The 15202-nt window shown below is 40.9% G+C and overlaps 1 protein-coding gene across 7 annotated transcripts in view; it reads right to left on the bottom strand.

Annotated features, from left to right (window-relative positions):
• Nucleotides 1–15202, bottom strand: part of LRRC4C (leucine rich repeat containing 4C) — a 616943-nt gene that overhangs the window by 97602 nt on the left and 504139 nt on the right. The window contains exon 1 of one of the 7 annotated variants that reach the window (XM_083750678.1): nucleotides 10672–10873. The exons of the other annotated variants lie outside the window; for them this stretch is intronic. The gene's annotated coding sequence lies outside the window, so the exon portion shown is untranslated. Of the gene's footprint in view, nucleotides 1–10671; nucleotides 10874–15202 lie in introns of those variants that run through there. 7 annotated transcript variants of the gene reach the window in all.

Raw genomic sequence — 15202 nt, 5'->3', positions numbered from 1 at the left:
GTATTTTGTTCAGAGTTCTTCTCTGTGAGGCATAAACCACAGCTCCGCAGGGCTGGGATAGATGTGATTTAAATGTATGATGTGTACATAGTCTCAGACTAAATCTAAAGACATTCCTGTTCATCCAGGTATTTAGTGCTCAGATGTGATGGGTTTGGGCATCTTAGAACTTACGTGCTGTGCTTAGATGTATTTTCAAAAGTTTAAAAATGTTCAATGTTTTTAACTGTGTATGGCTGCTCTGTTCGCCTTTGAGAGGAAAGGCAGGATAGAAATTTAATAATAAATAAAACATTGCTCCCTTCTTGTTAACCTATCCACAATTTTCCAGTTTCTTTGACTTAGGCAGATATCAGAATGGATAAATCAGTGGCCCTTACATATCAAGTTACATATAGTTTGCATTTGAGGAAATGAAACATTAAAAAAAAACACAAGCTAGGTGACTAGAAATAAGAAATTCTGCACACAAACATTGTGAAAGTGTCCCTTATGTTATCAGGGCTGGATTGGGAGGCAGCAAAACTGTTGCCTTTATATAAAACAGATCTAGCCATGCATGCAACTACACAGCTAAGCTAAATCACATTTATTGATTGGAAGGGAATGTGTGTCGCCTCTTGTATCAGAAGGCTATGCAGATATCCTCCATAGTGAAATCTGTCCAAGCAGACTGAATAATCTAGGTTTAATATTTTAAACCACACACAAAAAGGTGTGTGTGTATGTGAAGTCAAGCAAAATAACTGCAGGCCAGGAACTGGGGAGTGGGGCTGGAGCTTCTTAAAATAACTTTTTATTTAGCTATTTTAAGGAGGATTCAGTCAGCAAATTTTAATTCTCTGAAATGTGAACATCTCACCCTAGTTCCAGATCTCCAACAATTGACGGCATTAGACCCCAATTCCATTATGCATGATGAGTATTTGAAGTAAGAAATTACTAATCAAGCCACTCCAGATTTACAGTCATTAACCACTGACCTTGAGTGCAATGCTATTAAGTCTGCGCCTTTGGAATTCACCCCAGTTTCATCACCTAGATATAATAGAATTTCTTCTGTATTAATAATTCACCTTAGCTTGACTGATTTTGGCAGCCAAACCCTTCTGAAAATTTCAGCCTTGAGTTTCCTACCTTGCTTTCTTGAGAAATACCATAAAAGCAACACCTGGATTTAGGACTTGTAAGCTCTAGCACACATGATGGCAACTGCAGCACTGTTGAAAGTTACCGTTTTGTTTTCTGACTAAGGGCTGAGTAATGACCTAGATTTAAATCCCAGCGTATTCCACTGATCAACCTTCTTTTTCCTTCCAGACAAATTATCCCAGTTCCATCTCAGGTGTAAGACCCTCGTACAAATGAGAATCACCAGATTGATTCTGCTGCTGCTGCATTGGTAATTTCACCCTCCTCCCAAGTCAGCTTTCATTTCATAGGAGAAAACCATTATGGCATGTTTGAAACAACTTCTAGGTATCTGTGATGCTTACACAGTAAGCAAAATATAAGGAGACTGCCTGGTTAAGTGCACTGCCAAACAAACAAACAAAAAATAGAAAACTCCATTTTTAAAATTTATTTTTGGCACATTGCTCGGGTCTCAAAGACAGAATTTAAACCTAGTTTTGGACTGCACTACTTCAGGTTGTGTGTGAGGGATTTACTTGTCTAAATGCTCTCAAATACCATAAAGCAATCCCCTGCATATAAGGTTGCCTTCTCTCTGACATGCTAGTTATGTTTGTTGCTGAGGGTGGAGATGATTTGTAAATGGACAAGCATACATGCAAGCGTCTAAATATGGTGTAAAAGTACTATATTACTCTGGAAATGGTTTTATAAATTATCTGCTTTGTTGTATATGTAAGAACCAAGTCTCACAGAAAAGCTAAATAGTAATAATCAGCATTTTTTCAAAGTCTTAGGGTTCATATGTCCCTGAATTTCAGTTGGAGTGGATTGGATATAGCCAATCCAACAATTCTAGAAAACCCAGTTATCCATTTCATTCCCTCCCCCCCCCTCAACATCACTACAGTATGCCACCCCATTGATTCATCTCACATACGGTAAGAGGCCTAAGCCTCTTGCACGACACCTAGTGTGGACTCTCAGGATATGATCCTCTATATCACACATGAATGAACAGAAACAATAACAATACATAAAGTACACAAGTGTTAAAACCAGTGTTCTGTATTTCTCCCTCTCTTCTGCAAACCAAATTTATTTAAGTACTATATTATCACAAACTGTAAACTAACAGGTGGTTACAGGCTAATCCTATCATCTCCACGGGCTTTTGTGGCACAGAGGCTTGTGTGCTATAGCAGTTAAAACAACAATGTATATGGGGAAAGTGGGACAGAACTCTTTGAAATATGTACATTTTTCTAAAGAACAATAAATAGTTGATCCAGGAACTGTTGGCACTAGACTAGGCACTAGGACCTAGAAATTAACGCAGCCCCTGAACTATACAGTACTGAATGCAACAAGCAACTGTCCTTATGGTAAGTGTGATCCATCCAGCCAAGGAATAATGCTCGTAATAAGTCCCATTGATTTCAGTGGTGGAATTAAACACATGCTTAAGTCTCTCCCACCAAAATTAATGGGTTTTTTAAAAAGTGATTAACTCTGGCTGCATAGATGTTATAAAGGTAATTTTTATGGACTGATTTTAAAATGCAAAAGCAACTACACAAGGGATGTAAAATGCCTTAGCAGTGAAGACTGGGTAATTTTTATTTTTTGAATGAACTACTAACCGCTCAGATACTTTCCCCATTTTTGTAGGGGTGCCCTGAGACTGGGGTGGACTAGGGAAGGACGGCTGGTAGGGTAAACTGGATATATGATTGTTACATTGTTACATTGCCCCCAAAATCAATTAAAATTACAGATTAAAAAATGAGCTGAGAAAACTATAAGAGGTGTTAGAAATCAAGACTGGAAGTCAAAGGATCAAGCCCTTCCATCCTCATGCCTCAAATTTCTGGACGTTAATTTGTCAGAAACAGGGGGCAGAGTACCACATAATTGTTCTGTTCTCCATAGCATCAGATAATGGCCAATATTGGAAAAGGACTGCTTAAGATTCGGTACAGCTGTTTGCAGCTACTTAGGCTTTCCTAGAAATTTATTCCTTTCGTCTTGTAAAATACACAGACTCTCCTGCACTGAAGATCTGAAGACATAATTATGATGTTAAAAGGTTCTTTTAACCCCCAGCACAGGTTACAGCCAAAAAAACAATGCCTATTTATAACATTTGTATTCCACCCAACCCCAAGGATCTCAGAGGAGTGTATCTGGGGTCACTCCATTTCAACCAGCACTCCATTAGGCAGGCAAAAATAAGATTTTGGTTCTCCCAGGCCAACTATTTACCCTGCTTAGAAAACAAAGGTTTCTAATCACATCTTGAAAGTAATATGAAGGAGGCATTTTCACCCGAGTGTAGATTATTATTACGCCCAGCATATATCACAAGCACACTTCTATAGAGATCATTCAAAGCACATTTTTCACCTCTTAATTATCACTTAGGTTAAAGGCTTGTGAAGAAATATGCTAGCACAGTAAATGTCCTTCTGAGGCTGGATTGCCTGACTTGCCTCTGGCTTCTAATAACCTGAACTGTTGCAAGGACTAAGATGGAAATACACCGATTAACAGCATGCAGTTCTGTAGAATACCTTGGGACCTTAACATTTCACTCGTCAGTTGGGATTCTTGTTATTCCTAATCACACCATCTACCTGTCCCTTCAGGCTTCATAGTAATGTCATGATAAGCTATCTCTTCCCTCTTTCTTTTTGTATTTCAGTTGCTATGTACCTCAAAGAGATTAGCCATCTTTTGCTTATGACCTCATAGGACGCATCTATATATTATCTTTTTGCTTAAAAGTTCAGATACTATTTCTGGCATCCAGGCAGAAGGATTGCTAAGCACTATGCCCTTTACTTTGAGCAGGGTACATTCAGAACACCAGATGTGGTGTTCTCTCTGATCTAGGAAAATAGGAAGTTAATCAACAACTCTGATACAGGCTAGAAAAGGATTCATCTCTATTTCAGCACATCTCTGCTCTTCCTCTGTTCTCTTCCTCTTCCTTTTCAGACTTCCTCTTAGGACTGATGAACAGAAACATGTTTCTGATTGGATTCCCTCCCTCCCTCCAGCTTTCATTGACTCATTCAGCTGAGCTGGGATGAATTTACATGAGCAGAACTAATCCAGCAAAAGAATATTAGAGGAAATTCAGATATTTAGGAGAGAAAAATGCAATCAGTCCTGCTAGGACTGTGTCCATTCAGAAAGTGACTGAATGTTCTACCCAGGTTGAAGATTTGTTGTGCCTGAGAGCTAGCGCATTATGTTCTAACCTAGCCTTCTCCATATTCTGCTAGATTTTCCAGCTTCCTTCAACATTAATTGAAAATGCCCTAGAATTGTAATGTACAACTACACATTAAATTCTACCAAGGGAGGATTTTCCATCCAGTTCCTGGTCTCTCAATCAGTTTAGGTAAGCCAAATTACCATATACCACAAATAGAGACCAGGTGTGCCAGACAACACAAAGCAAATGGATGGCTCTCTCTCACATAAGCCGCACACCACCCCCAAAGGCAATTGTTATGAAAAATTATCATTGATAATTACAAATTACAGTTAGGGATTCCTATTTGAGCCAAAGCCTTAACCAAACATCTCTATATATATCTAGCAAGAAGCATGTCCCATTGTTCTGATCAAATCAGTCCCTGATGAAGTTTTGACTTTTGTATTTCTGCATCTTCTTGTATTCTTAAATTTTTAATTGCAATTATTTTCACTTGCTCTTGATTTTATTTTATAAGCCTTTCACAGAAATTTGTAAGGAGGAGTCTTATGTATAAACCCATAATCAAACTTTCTTTGTTTATGCAGAGGGAGGAAAAAGAATATGTGATAACAAAAATGGAAAGCCAAAAAAATACAAAAGGAAAGGAAATTCTCACATACTATTTTCATTTTGTAGAGCCACAATTAGAGAGGGATCACTGAATGAGAAGTTTCAAGGATGATAAAATATGTAGAGGAGCAACCATAAAAAGAAGTTGAAGATTCTGGCAATAAACTGACTACAAAGGTTGTAGGAATGCTCCAGGCATGCCATATATATTGCCTTAGGGAAGGAAACAGGGCTAGTTGGCTCTCTTCAGCTCTAGCAAAAATCTAGTGTCAGCAAAAAAGCATATCTTCTTAGCTCTAGCAGGTGACAAGACACTAATATTTAAGTAAAATACACAGGCTTCCCACATATGTACAGTATAATTTTTCTCACATACTCCATTAAAGGAAAAGGTTAGACGTGATGCCCTGATGGTTGAAAGACTATAAATGATCATTTTTAAGGTTTTGCCAGAATGTGTACACACTAAAAGTGCTAAAGCAGTGGGCCCTGCACAAAAACCCCTGGCATAGAAGCTCCATGTCAGAACTCGCACTGAGTAATGTGGATCACGTAACTCCCCATTGAACTCCAGTGACTTACATGCAATGAAACAGGGGGCTGGCAGCTAGAACACAGGTGGTGTAAATCTGAGTTATGTATACCACATGGGTAGGAACTAATGTTTCTTGTCTTGCTGTATTAAATCTAGACACTGCTTTGGAGATGTGTGGAGGATGACATGAGAGATATGGAGACATGCTTTTTTCTTCTGCAGGTAGTAAGTGTGTTCAGATATAATATATATATATATATATATATATATATATATATATATATGCTTTCGTAGATTTTCACGGGTACAGGAATGCAGGTTTTGGTGTCCTCGGGTGTCTTCCCGTGTAAAAGTTGGGGTGTCTAGCCTAGACACCCCAACTTTTACACGGGAAGACACCCGAGGACACCAAAACCTGCATATATATATATATATATATATATATATATATAAAATCTCCACATTTCCTCCAATGAGCTCTAGGGGCTTTACATGACCCTCCTCATTTTCTCTCCCCCCCCCCCCAGGAGCTTGTGAAGTAGGTTAAGCTGAGAGAGACTGGTCCATGAAGAGAGCTTCATGATGGAGTCGGGTTTTGAAGCCTGATCACCCCAGTCTGAGCCCAACTGCCGACCCACTGCATCCCATTGTCTTTCTTTTAAACTTGTGCAGATTTGAAAGTTCTTATTCTTCAACCTAATTAATTCCTTAAACAATCAAACAAACAAGCACAAGCCAGGTTGCAAAACAAATCAAGCTAGTCAACTTTAAAACCTAACAGATGGGAAACAAATGCCAAAGAAAACATGTCGTACTGGAGAATTTAGAGAGAGACTGCTAATCTTGCAAATAAAAGACAAATTAATTTAAGTACAAATTAACCATTTCTTTCGAATCATGCCAAGACAGAAAAATGCACTTCTATACTGGTGGTGTTAAAATTAAGACATTCTAAATCTCACCCCATTATATATTATTATTTACTGATAACAACCAGCAGAACACTGTCCTACCCAGTATGTATAACATTGTCTTAGGACACGTGTAACTTATTTTCCTTGGGTTTGGTTATAAAAGGGCACAGAAAGCTGCCTTATACCCAATCAGATCATTGGTCCACTAGAGCAATTTTGTTTTTACTTACTGGCAATTTAGCTGAGGCTTTTCCAAAATGCCATGCATTGAATCTGGGACCTTCTGCATGCAAAGCAGGTGTACTGCCCTTCCCCATTCCTGTTAATTTGCTCACTAAGCATTTCTGCTGAGGAACAAGGATGGAGGTCATTTTTACCAATTATTCACCCTCTGCAGCCCCCCCCCAAAAAAACCCCCTACTTTGGAAGGTTGGAGCACTCTCTGGAGCAGTGTTTGTGACTACAAGGGAAAGGGGCAATCAGCCAAAATCACCTTCCACCACCCCTTTCTCCAGTGTAAGCCTTGGGGGAATCTCAGCCCCTTCTATTTGCCAAAGCTTCACAGTGGATCCAACTAGCATTGTCCTGATTCATGAACCGAGAGTAATTAATCCCTATTTGTTGGCTTATTTTTACCATTTTTCTTCCTCCTTAATGACCACATGGTTTGTTGTTCTTGTTCTTTGGTACAATATACTTTTATTGTGTTATGGAATGTTGAAAACTCAATATGTTAACGAAAATTAAAGTTACATAAATCAAGAAATTTGAGTTGGGTATCTATATAAGAACAAGAATCTCTTATTATTATCCCCAAGGAATCAGCTGACACCCTGTATATCATGGTGATGCTGAATAACTGTGTATGACATCCGGGCAGAAACAGAACATAGAGAAATTCCATAGAAGATGCCATCAAAGTGTAAAACTCATTTTTTCTGGAGACAAATTTAATCCCAAGCTATCTGTTTTATCCAATGGCAGATGATTCAGTTCAAGAAAGTATGGACTAGAAACTTACAGCTTTGCCTCTTTGAAATGTCTCCTCAGGTTTTGGAATTCCAAAATACCTTATCTTGTTGCCAAAGAGAAACCGATGGCAATAGCAATTCTCCATTAATCCACTTTTGATTTCTGAATCCAGTTTTGATGTATGGATTTTGTATTTCTGAATTTTGTTTGGACAAAGTTTGTCCCCACTGCCACCGCCAATTCCTCTCACAGAAGCTGAATAGACCTGGGGTCAACAAACGTTTTCAGCAGGGGGCTGGTCCACTGTCCCTCAGACCTTGTGGGGGGCCGGACTATATTTTTTGGGGGGAAATGAATGAATTCCTATGCCCCACAAATAACCCAGAGACGCATTTTAAAGAAAAGGACACATTCTACTCATGTAAAAACACGCTGATTCCTGGACCATCCGTGGGCCAGATTTAGAAGGTGATTGGGCCGGATCCGGGCCTTAGTTTGCCTACCCATGGACTACACTGAGGATTGTTTCTTAATTCAAGATAACATTCTTTAGAACACCTACCCTCCCAGCATAGGCCCCTGAGGGGGCTATCTCACTCTCTTCTGTCCTGGTGTGGTGGTGAAGAACCTGTTTCCATGTAGTAGTGTATGCCCTATTCTGAAAACATCTGACAAGTAACAATGGGAGGCATATTCCTTATCAACTCACCATTAGGAATACAGAAGCGCAAAGGGGACACTCACAGTTTTTATTGCACACTGTTAATTGTAGGCACAGTAAGTGCTGACAGCATCACTTTAAAAAAAAGGATTGCCAAACTTTTTGCTCTTGCCTGGCCTTTATGCCTCTGAAACAAAGCAGCTTTCCCCATCATCACATCCATAAGCTAGGCAATGCTGTACTCCATCAGTTCCTTTCCTGTCTGCTATGCACTTCTGCAACTAGCAGGAACTAATGGAGGTAAAAGAAGGAAACCCTGATAGGATCAGCTGGCTTCCTCTTGGTCACTGCTGCTGTAGGTCTTGCTTGTGGTGTGCCCAGCACCAAGGCAAGGAACATCCTTGCTTCTGCAGTTTGCCTGTAGAGAGAAAAGAGGAAGATGAGGAGAGTCCTGAATAATGGCTAGCAGCTTCATGTGCTCCTTTGGGGTTCACAAGTGTGTGCTTAGGAATGCTGCAGCCCAAGTGCTTTCCCATTGTGCATGCTCTTCCAGCCCCAATTGGTGTGTCAAAACAACGTACCCAGGCAATACTTACTCCTCAAGTTCAATGTAGGAAGTTCCACTGGAATGGTCTTCAGCAATCTTGTTCTGCTCCATCATCTCCTGATTCTGAGCCTGCAAGGGGGGGGGGGATAATAATCATGTGTTCTTGACCAATGGTAGCAAGCAGTGAAGATGTGCTTGATAGTCCCTAAGCAAGGCTACCCAGAACCTTCCCTAATGTGTGATGAAAACTTACCTGGGTGTATGTGAGTTCTGCATTCCCCACGGCCGACATACCCCATTTGGCCATATGAGGCAAGTTGGGAAGTACCATCCCACCCTGCCACTTCTGCACCGTCGTGCCACCACTGCTGCAGAAGAGGTGCTGGCATTGGCACTGATTTCTAGCAAGATGTCCCCAGAAATTGATACCAATGCTGGTGCTGCTTTCTCCCCAATGGCAGAGGTGCCAGCGAGGCAAGGCACTGCCTTGGGGACTTCTGCTGCCTGAGGCAGCTACTTCACCCTGCCTCATGGGTCAAGATTGGCATTCTCCAACAGCATTGCCTTTCCTGCACAGTAGTTATTTGCCCAATATGGGAGATACTTTCCACATTATAGGAGGACAGAATGACCATGCATGTGTGAGTGCTCTAGGCACCACTTGGAGCCAAGGGAAGGAATGAAAGGTGTCCAGGGGTCAGTTCTGGGGCATAGGCCTCCCCCAACCCTGCTAAGCCCTTATTTTGCTTACCTGTGTGTAGTATCTCCGTTGGGCAGTCCTGGTTGCAGTGGTGGAGCTGGCATTCCTGCCACTTGCTGGTCTCACAGTACAGCCTCTGTAAGTATTCTGAGAGGAATGTTATTTGCCTGCTCCAACCTCTTTGTTCTTAGCCTTGGCTGTCTGTTATTTGTACAAAGTAATCCCTTTCAGCAAATTCTTCAGGTTCCCTGTTATAAGAATTCTCTGTTGTATGCTGCAGCTTGCAAGACAAGAGGGTTGACTGGTGTAGAAATGCACTTCACATCTTGACATAAGAACTGTGCTCCTTTGTGGGTCCTTATATAGTCCCAGAACTGTGCCATGATGGAGTTCAAGTGAGTCAGAATCCCACCTTCAATAACCCTCTGCATGTGTTGAGATTCTGCATTAACACATGAGAGAGGGCTGCAGGGGTGAGTGTGTGGTCTCCAGTCCACCACCAGCGATCTTTGCTTTCTCCACAATTCCTGAGGGAAACTGTATAAAGCAAGGAACCTTCTATATCAGACTTCCTCAAACTTGGCCCACTAGATGTTTTGAGACTACAATTCCCATCATCCCTGACCATTGGTCCTGCTAGCTAGGGATCATGGGAGTTGTAGGCCAAAAAAACATCTGGAGGGCTGAGTTTGAGGAAGCCTGTTCTATAACCATGAAGACTCATAACACATTTTACAACTCTGGAACAAAACAGGATTCTAAAATGCACAGGGAACCTAAGCAGATGGAGAAGGCTCTCTGCTTCACACAGTCACTCTTGAACACATGGACGGCCACAAGATGGGCAATGGGACCAGAGCTGACACACTAGTCTCCTTGTCCCCTTGTTTATTACATTGACCATGAACCTGAGTGCCTGAAGAGGATCAATGAAGTTGGTGGTTGGAGGGGAAAATGTGAGTGCAAGTGTTGAGCTCTCCATTGATTACAACAGATTGTTTCTACTTAGTGCATCACAGTAATGCTCTTGTCAGACTGGGACAGACAATGAAGTGAATATAAGCTGCCAACTGAGTTTGCCACAGCCCTAACATTCTCCCACCGTACTAGAAGTTTCTGCCAGTGCGTGCCACAGGACTACCGGGTGTTGTTGGGCTGCAACTGCTACCAGCTCCAGCAAGCATGGTCAAGAACCATCCTGTACTAAATTATTACAAATCCACTGTGTTGGATCAGTGCAAAGAAAATTACTAATGAAGTCATCCCCATGCAGCAAGCATAACTCAATTATAAAATATGCACAATTAAGTAAATAAATATTATACCCCCCCATACACCATTAAACTTTAGGGCTGTGGTCCACAACTCACCTATGCTTGTTTCATCACATGCTTCCACACAAACAAAAATAAGTACATCATTTCAATTGGTTTGTGGATCATATACTGTTCATTGATATTTCTTGATCTAATGCACGCTGGGGGGGAAATGTTTTGCAGATCATTTGTCAATTATTCTGCTGAAAATTCCTGGAGAGCCATGGAACTGACTCATTCAGTTAGTCCATTCAATAGAAAAGGCCCCAGTGGGAGTAGCAGATTGCAAAGCTCACCACAAACATCATCTGCCTGGGACATGTGATCCAGCCAGGGCATGCAAAATAATGCTCCTTTATTTTTAGTTCTCTAACTGCAGGGAAGGACTTAAATCCTAACCCTGAGTCTAAAAAGCTCACATCAAGACTTGCAAACTAACATGAATCACACCCTGGGCTTTTAAAACACAAAAAGAGAAATGTGAAGAGACAAACTACTGAATACTTAAGAGTGCAAGCAATTAAGCAAGTCCAAAATGCTTTCAAAAGGACCTTGAAACCATCACAAAACAAATGGAAGATACTACATAACAATCAAAATTGTGAAATAATAAGTGTATAGAAACCAAAGGTGACATGTCCAAGGTAATACAGGATGCTGAAAAAATCCCATTGCACATGACATTATAAAGGGTATAAAATGTTTCTAATTTAAGAGTGGGGCAAATGTTTTCCTCAATTTTGTTGTCAGTTCTTGGTGGGGAACATTTTGGTAATTTACAGGGGGACAAATAAGTCCATCTCCTCCTCCATCATTTCCTCTGTCTATCTGTCTGTCTGTCTGTGTATTTGAGCTTTTCCAACCCCAAGAAAGTGCTAGATAATCTCTCCTCCCCTTGGATAATTTACATAAAATGGCTTCCCCAGTTTCTCTTTGGAAAATTTCAAGTTGCCATTTTCACACATATCTAGTAGGGACCACTGCAGTAGTCCAGTCTGAGGAAGGGTGCTCAATTAATGCACAGATAATGGAGGCCAAGACCATCCTCTCTAGAAAAGGCTACAACTGAGCAAAGAGAAGAATGGCATGACTAGCAAACATCACCACCCAGGTATCAGGGGAAAGCACTGTATTCCAGAGCTTCCCAAACTGTGTACCTGCCCCCGACTTTTTTTTAATGGAAATTTATCTCCTGAGCCAATCTGAGGCTCAGAAAATATGCTCACACCCTGCTTTCAAAATCTTTCCTTGAAGAAATAAAACTCTGCTGCTTTGCAGTAAAAGCCCACATCTCATGGGGGACCCTCTCGTTTCTAATGGAATTATGCCTCAGGGCCAAGGAAAGCAACAGAAAAATCTCAGTGAAGCATCTGCTTTGAAAAGCTGATTCCTGGAAAACGGGTTGCAGGAAGGAGGGGGCTGCCGAAACTACAAGTCCCAAAGCTTCTTGCACCAACAACATCTAGCATCCAAATTGCTCAGCTACCCTGAGAAAAGTTCACATACCAGGGTCCTGGCACCTGGGCTGCAAATGAATCCTTTGGGTCTAGAGGGAAGGAAAGAGCGAGCCTCCAGCAAAATCTCACTACAGCCACCATCAGAAAATGCGGGAAAGATTGGCAGTTGTGGAACAGAATATTCAGGGACTCATGGTGGGAGGTTGAGAGAGCTCATGGGAGTTGGGTGGTGGTGTGATAATTTTTTTTGGAATTGTGCAAAAAATATTTGTGAAGCCAGTGTGAGATCTAGACCGAACACCACCCTGCCCCCACCCATTTGAATACAGATGAACTTACTAGAACTTTTATTTCTTATTACAGGAGATATAAGAAGAAATCTTATATCTTTCTTCATACAAGAAATCGTATGACACTTCTTTATTATTTGAATATGTGTGATATGGGGGCAGGTAATCTCTCCATTGCATTACAATACAGTGGTACCTCGGGTTAAGAATTTAATTCGTTCTGGAGGTCTGTTCTTAACCTGAAACTGTTCTTAACCTGAAGCACCACTTTAGCTAATGTGGCCTCCTGCTGCTGCTGCTGCGCCGCCGCTGCACGATTTCTGTTCTCATCCTGAAGCAAAGTTCTTAACCTGAGGTAATATTCCGGGTTAGCGGAGTCAGTAACCTGAAGCGTATGTAACCTGAAGCATATGTAACCCAAAGTACCACTGTTCGAAGTTCAAAGTTCAAAGTTCACTGTACTTGTTCAAAGACATGTAAATCCGCACTGGAGGTAGAAACTGCAGGGGGGTGGAATCTATAATATCTTCCAGTAGTGAGAAGCAGTGATGCAGTTGTAGGGTCTATGGTTATCCAGTGCTTGATTGGACAACATTTAGTTTTTCATCTTACATTGCAATTGCTATGTAGCTTCACAAGGCCTGAGATAATCTCTATCATGAAATGAGACTCAAATGCATTCTACCTATACCTCCCCAAAATGCATTATGCACCTAGCAGGCAGCATAGGAATGTACACATGACCTCAAACAGTACTAGCATACAAGAAGGTGCAGCACAAAACTTTCTCAATCAATATTATTAATGTGATAGTATTGGATTTGACCTCTTCTATCCTTGGCAATCATTTCAGGAAAGGCAGGTGTGTTACTGGATTCTGCCATTTTACCCATTCATGTCCTACAGTCCGATTCTGAACCAGCAAAACAATAAATTTCCTAATGAAGGCCATAACGTAGGAAACCCTGCTCATTGCTTTTAATCAGCTGTAATCACTCCTCCATTGAGAAACTATGGCAGAATCAGCAGGAGTTCTTTCTCTATCTGCACATGCCAGTAGCATTATTTAATGAGCTTAGACTAACATCAGCCTTGAGTTCTCTGCAAATATGGTGTTGCGAGTGAATATCTTACTAGGAAACCTAATTCAGATCTCTTTCATTCCCACAGAAACTGAATGCGCTGAAATACGTTAATTACTATACTTTAAACTATTATTTATTATTGAAAGGGCTTTAGGCATTTCTTGCAATAACTGAGCACCAAACCTTAAATATACTCTGCTTGTCTTGCTACCCATAAGACAATCTTACCCACATTTAAGAATAACTATGTGATTGTTGACCCCAAATGGTTATGTTCACATTTCAGGTAATTCTGAGTAATGGATACAATCCTCTCTTTTTTAAAAAGCACATATTCAATAGTATAGGGTGTCCCAGTCACGCCAAGGTATATGAATCCTGAACTAGTCAAGTTAGTGGGTTTGCTGAAAGCACACTCTATGTGTATGGAATCCAAATAGTACACATTTATTTGGTTCAACATGAAAAGAAGCTTGTGATCAGCAGCCTGATTCCTGTCACCTGTGGCAAGTAGGTTTGCAAAGAACTGCCTACAATACACATCCACAGCAAAAGCAGAGTGCACAGTAAATAGAACCTATAATCAAATATCCCGAACAGTGCAATTGAGGCTGGCCTTGGACATAAAAGGAAGCAGTCAGAAACAGGATTCTCAAGCGATTCCTACACTTTCCCAGCTACGCTTCTGATTTAATGCCCAACATATTGACTTATGCATCTCTGCCGTGTGGGATGAATAAAGTAGACAAGCATCTCTGCTGGGGGGGAGGTTACCAAGCTGCTGTTTCAGATGTTACACTGAAACTGTCGAAAGAGGGTAAAGGCTTGATCACACTTTCTCTTTCTGTCATTCCAATTGATAATCCAACCCAGCAATCTGCAATCTGAAAATCCCATTTAGCCATGCACCTCTCTATAGGAGATGTTCAAAACTTAGTTTTGTTTTTTTTATTTCATAAAATCAATACTTGATTATAAAAAACAAACAAACCTGAAGTGGCTTACAAAAGATTAATTATACTATGAATCAGTGACCCTGGTTTTCGTGAATGGGGAATGCTCTTTGACATTTCCCATTGGCCAGAGCATGAAGCAGAGCTGCCAACTGTCTCCCCTGCTGTTTGCCTGGCCATAGAACCCTGAGCTTTGGCACTGGAAGCAAATGGTAATTGTAAAAGGTTTTGATTTATTTGGAAAAACCCATCTTATCAATATGATCACAGATGATGATGTGCTATTCCTTTCTCTTCTTGAAACCTCATTACTTGCTGTCATGCCTCAATTTGCTATATATAGCAAGATATCTGAGTTCACTGTTAACTTCATCGAATTTGAGTGAGTGTATATGCACCCTGTCAAACCTACAACGGCAAAGTCAGAAAACAACTAGCCTGAAACTCTTTACTACCTACCCAACAACCTTCCAATCAGCAAGCCCAGGAGGCTTAGTGGTTTAGACCACAACGCCACCCGCTCCCCTGAAGCAAGATGAGCACCCCACCCCACAGTCACCTATGACTGGACTTAGGGGTCTGGTCTGGTCTGGACTGGTCCAGGGGTCCTTTACCTTTTACCTTTACTACCTACTTTAAATACCTGGGAGTGAACATACCTAAGAATTTATCTAAACTATAAAAATTGAACTTTATGCCCTTGATAAAAAAAATTAACAACTAAGCTAAAAAAAAAACTGGTTAATGCTAACATTCTCATGGTTGGGCAAAGCTTCTATAGCAAAAAAATGATGCTGTTA

Source organism: Podarcis gaigeae (assembly GCF_964106915.1).
Source record: "Podarcis gaigeae genome assembly, chromosome: 1".
NCBI lineage: Eukaryota > Metazoa > Chordata > Lepidosauria > Squamata > Lacertidae > Podarcis > Podarcis gaigeae.
The sequence above is the reverse complement of the archived record's forward strand: the minus strand, read 5'-3'. Positions and strand labels throughout refer to the sequence as shown.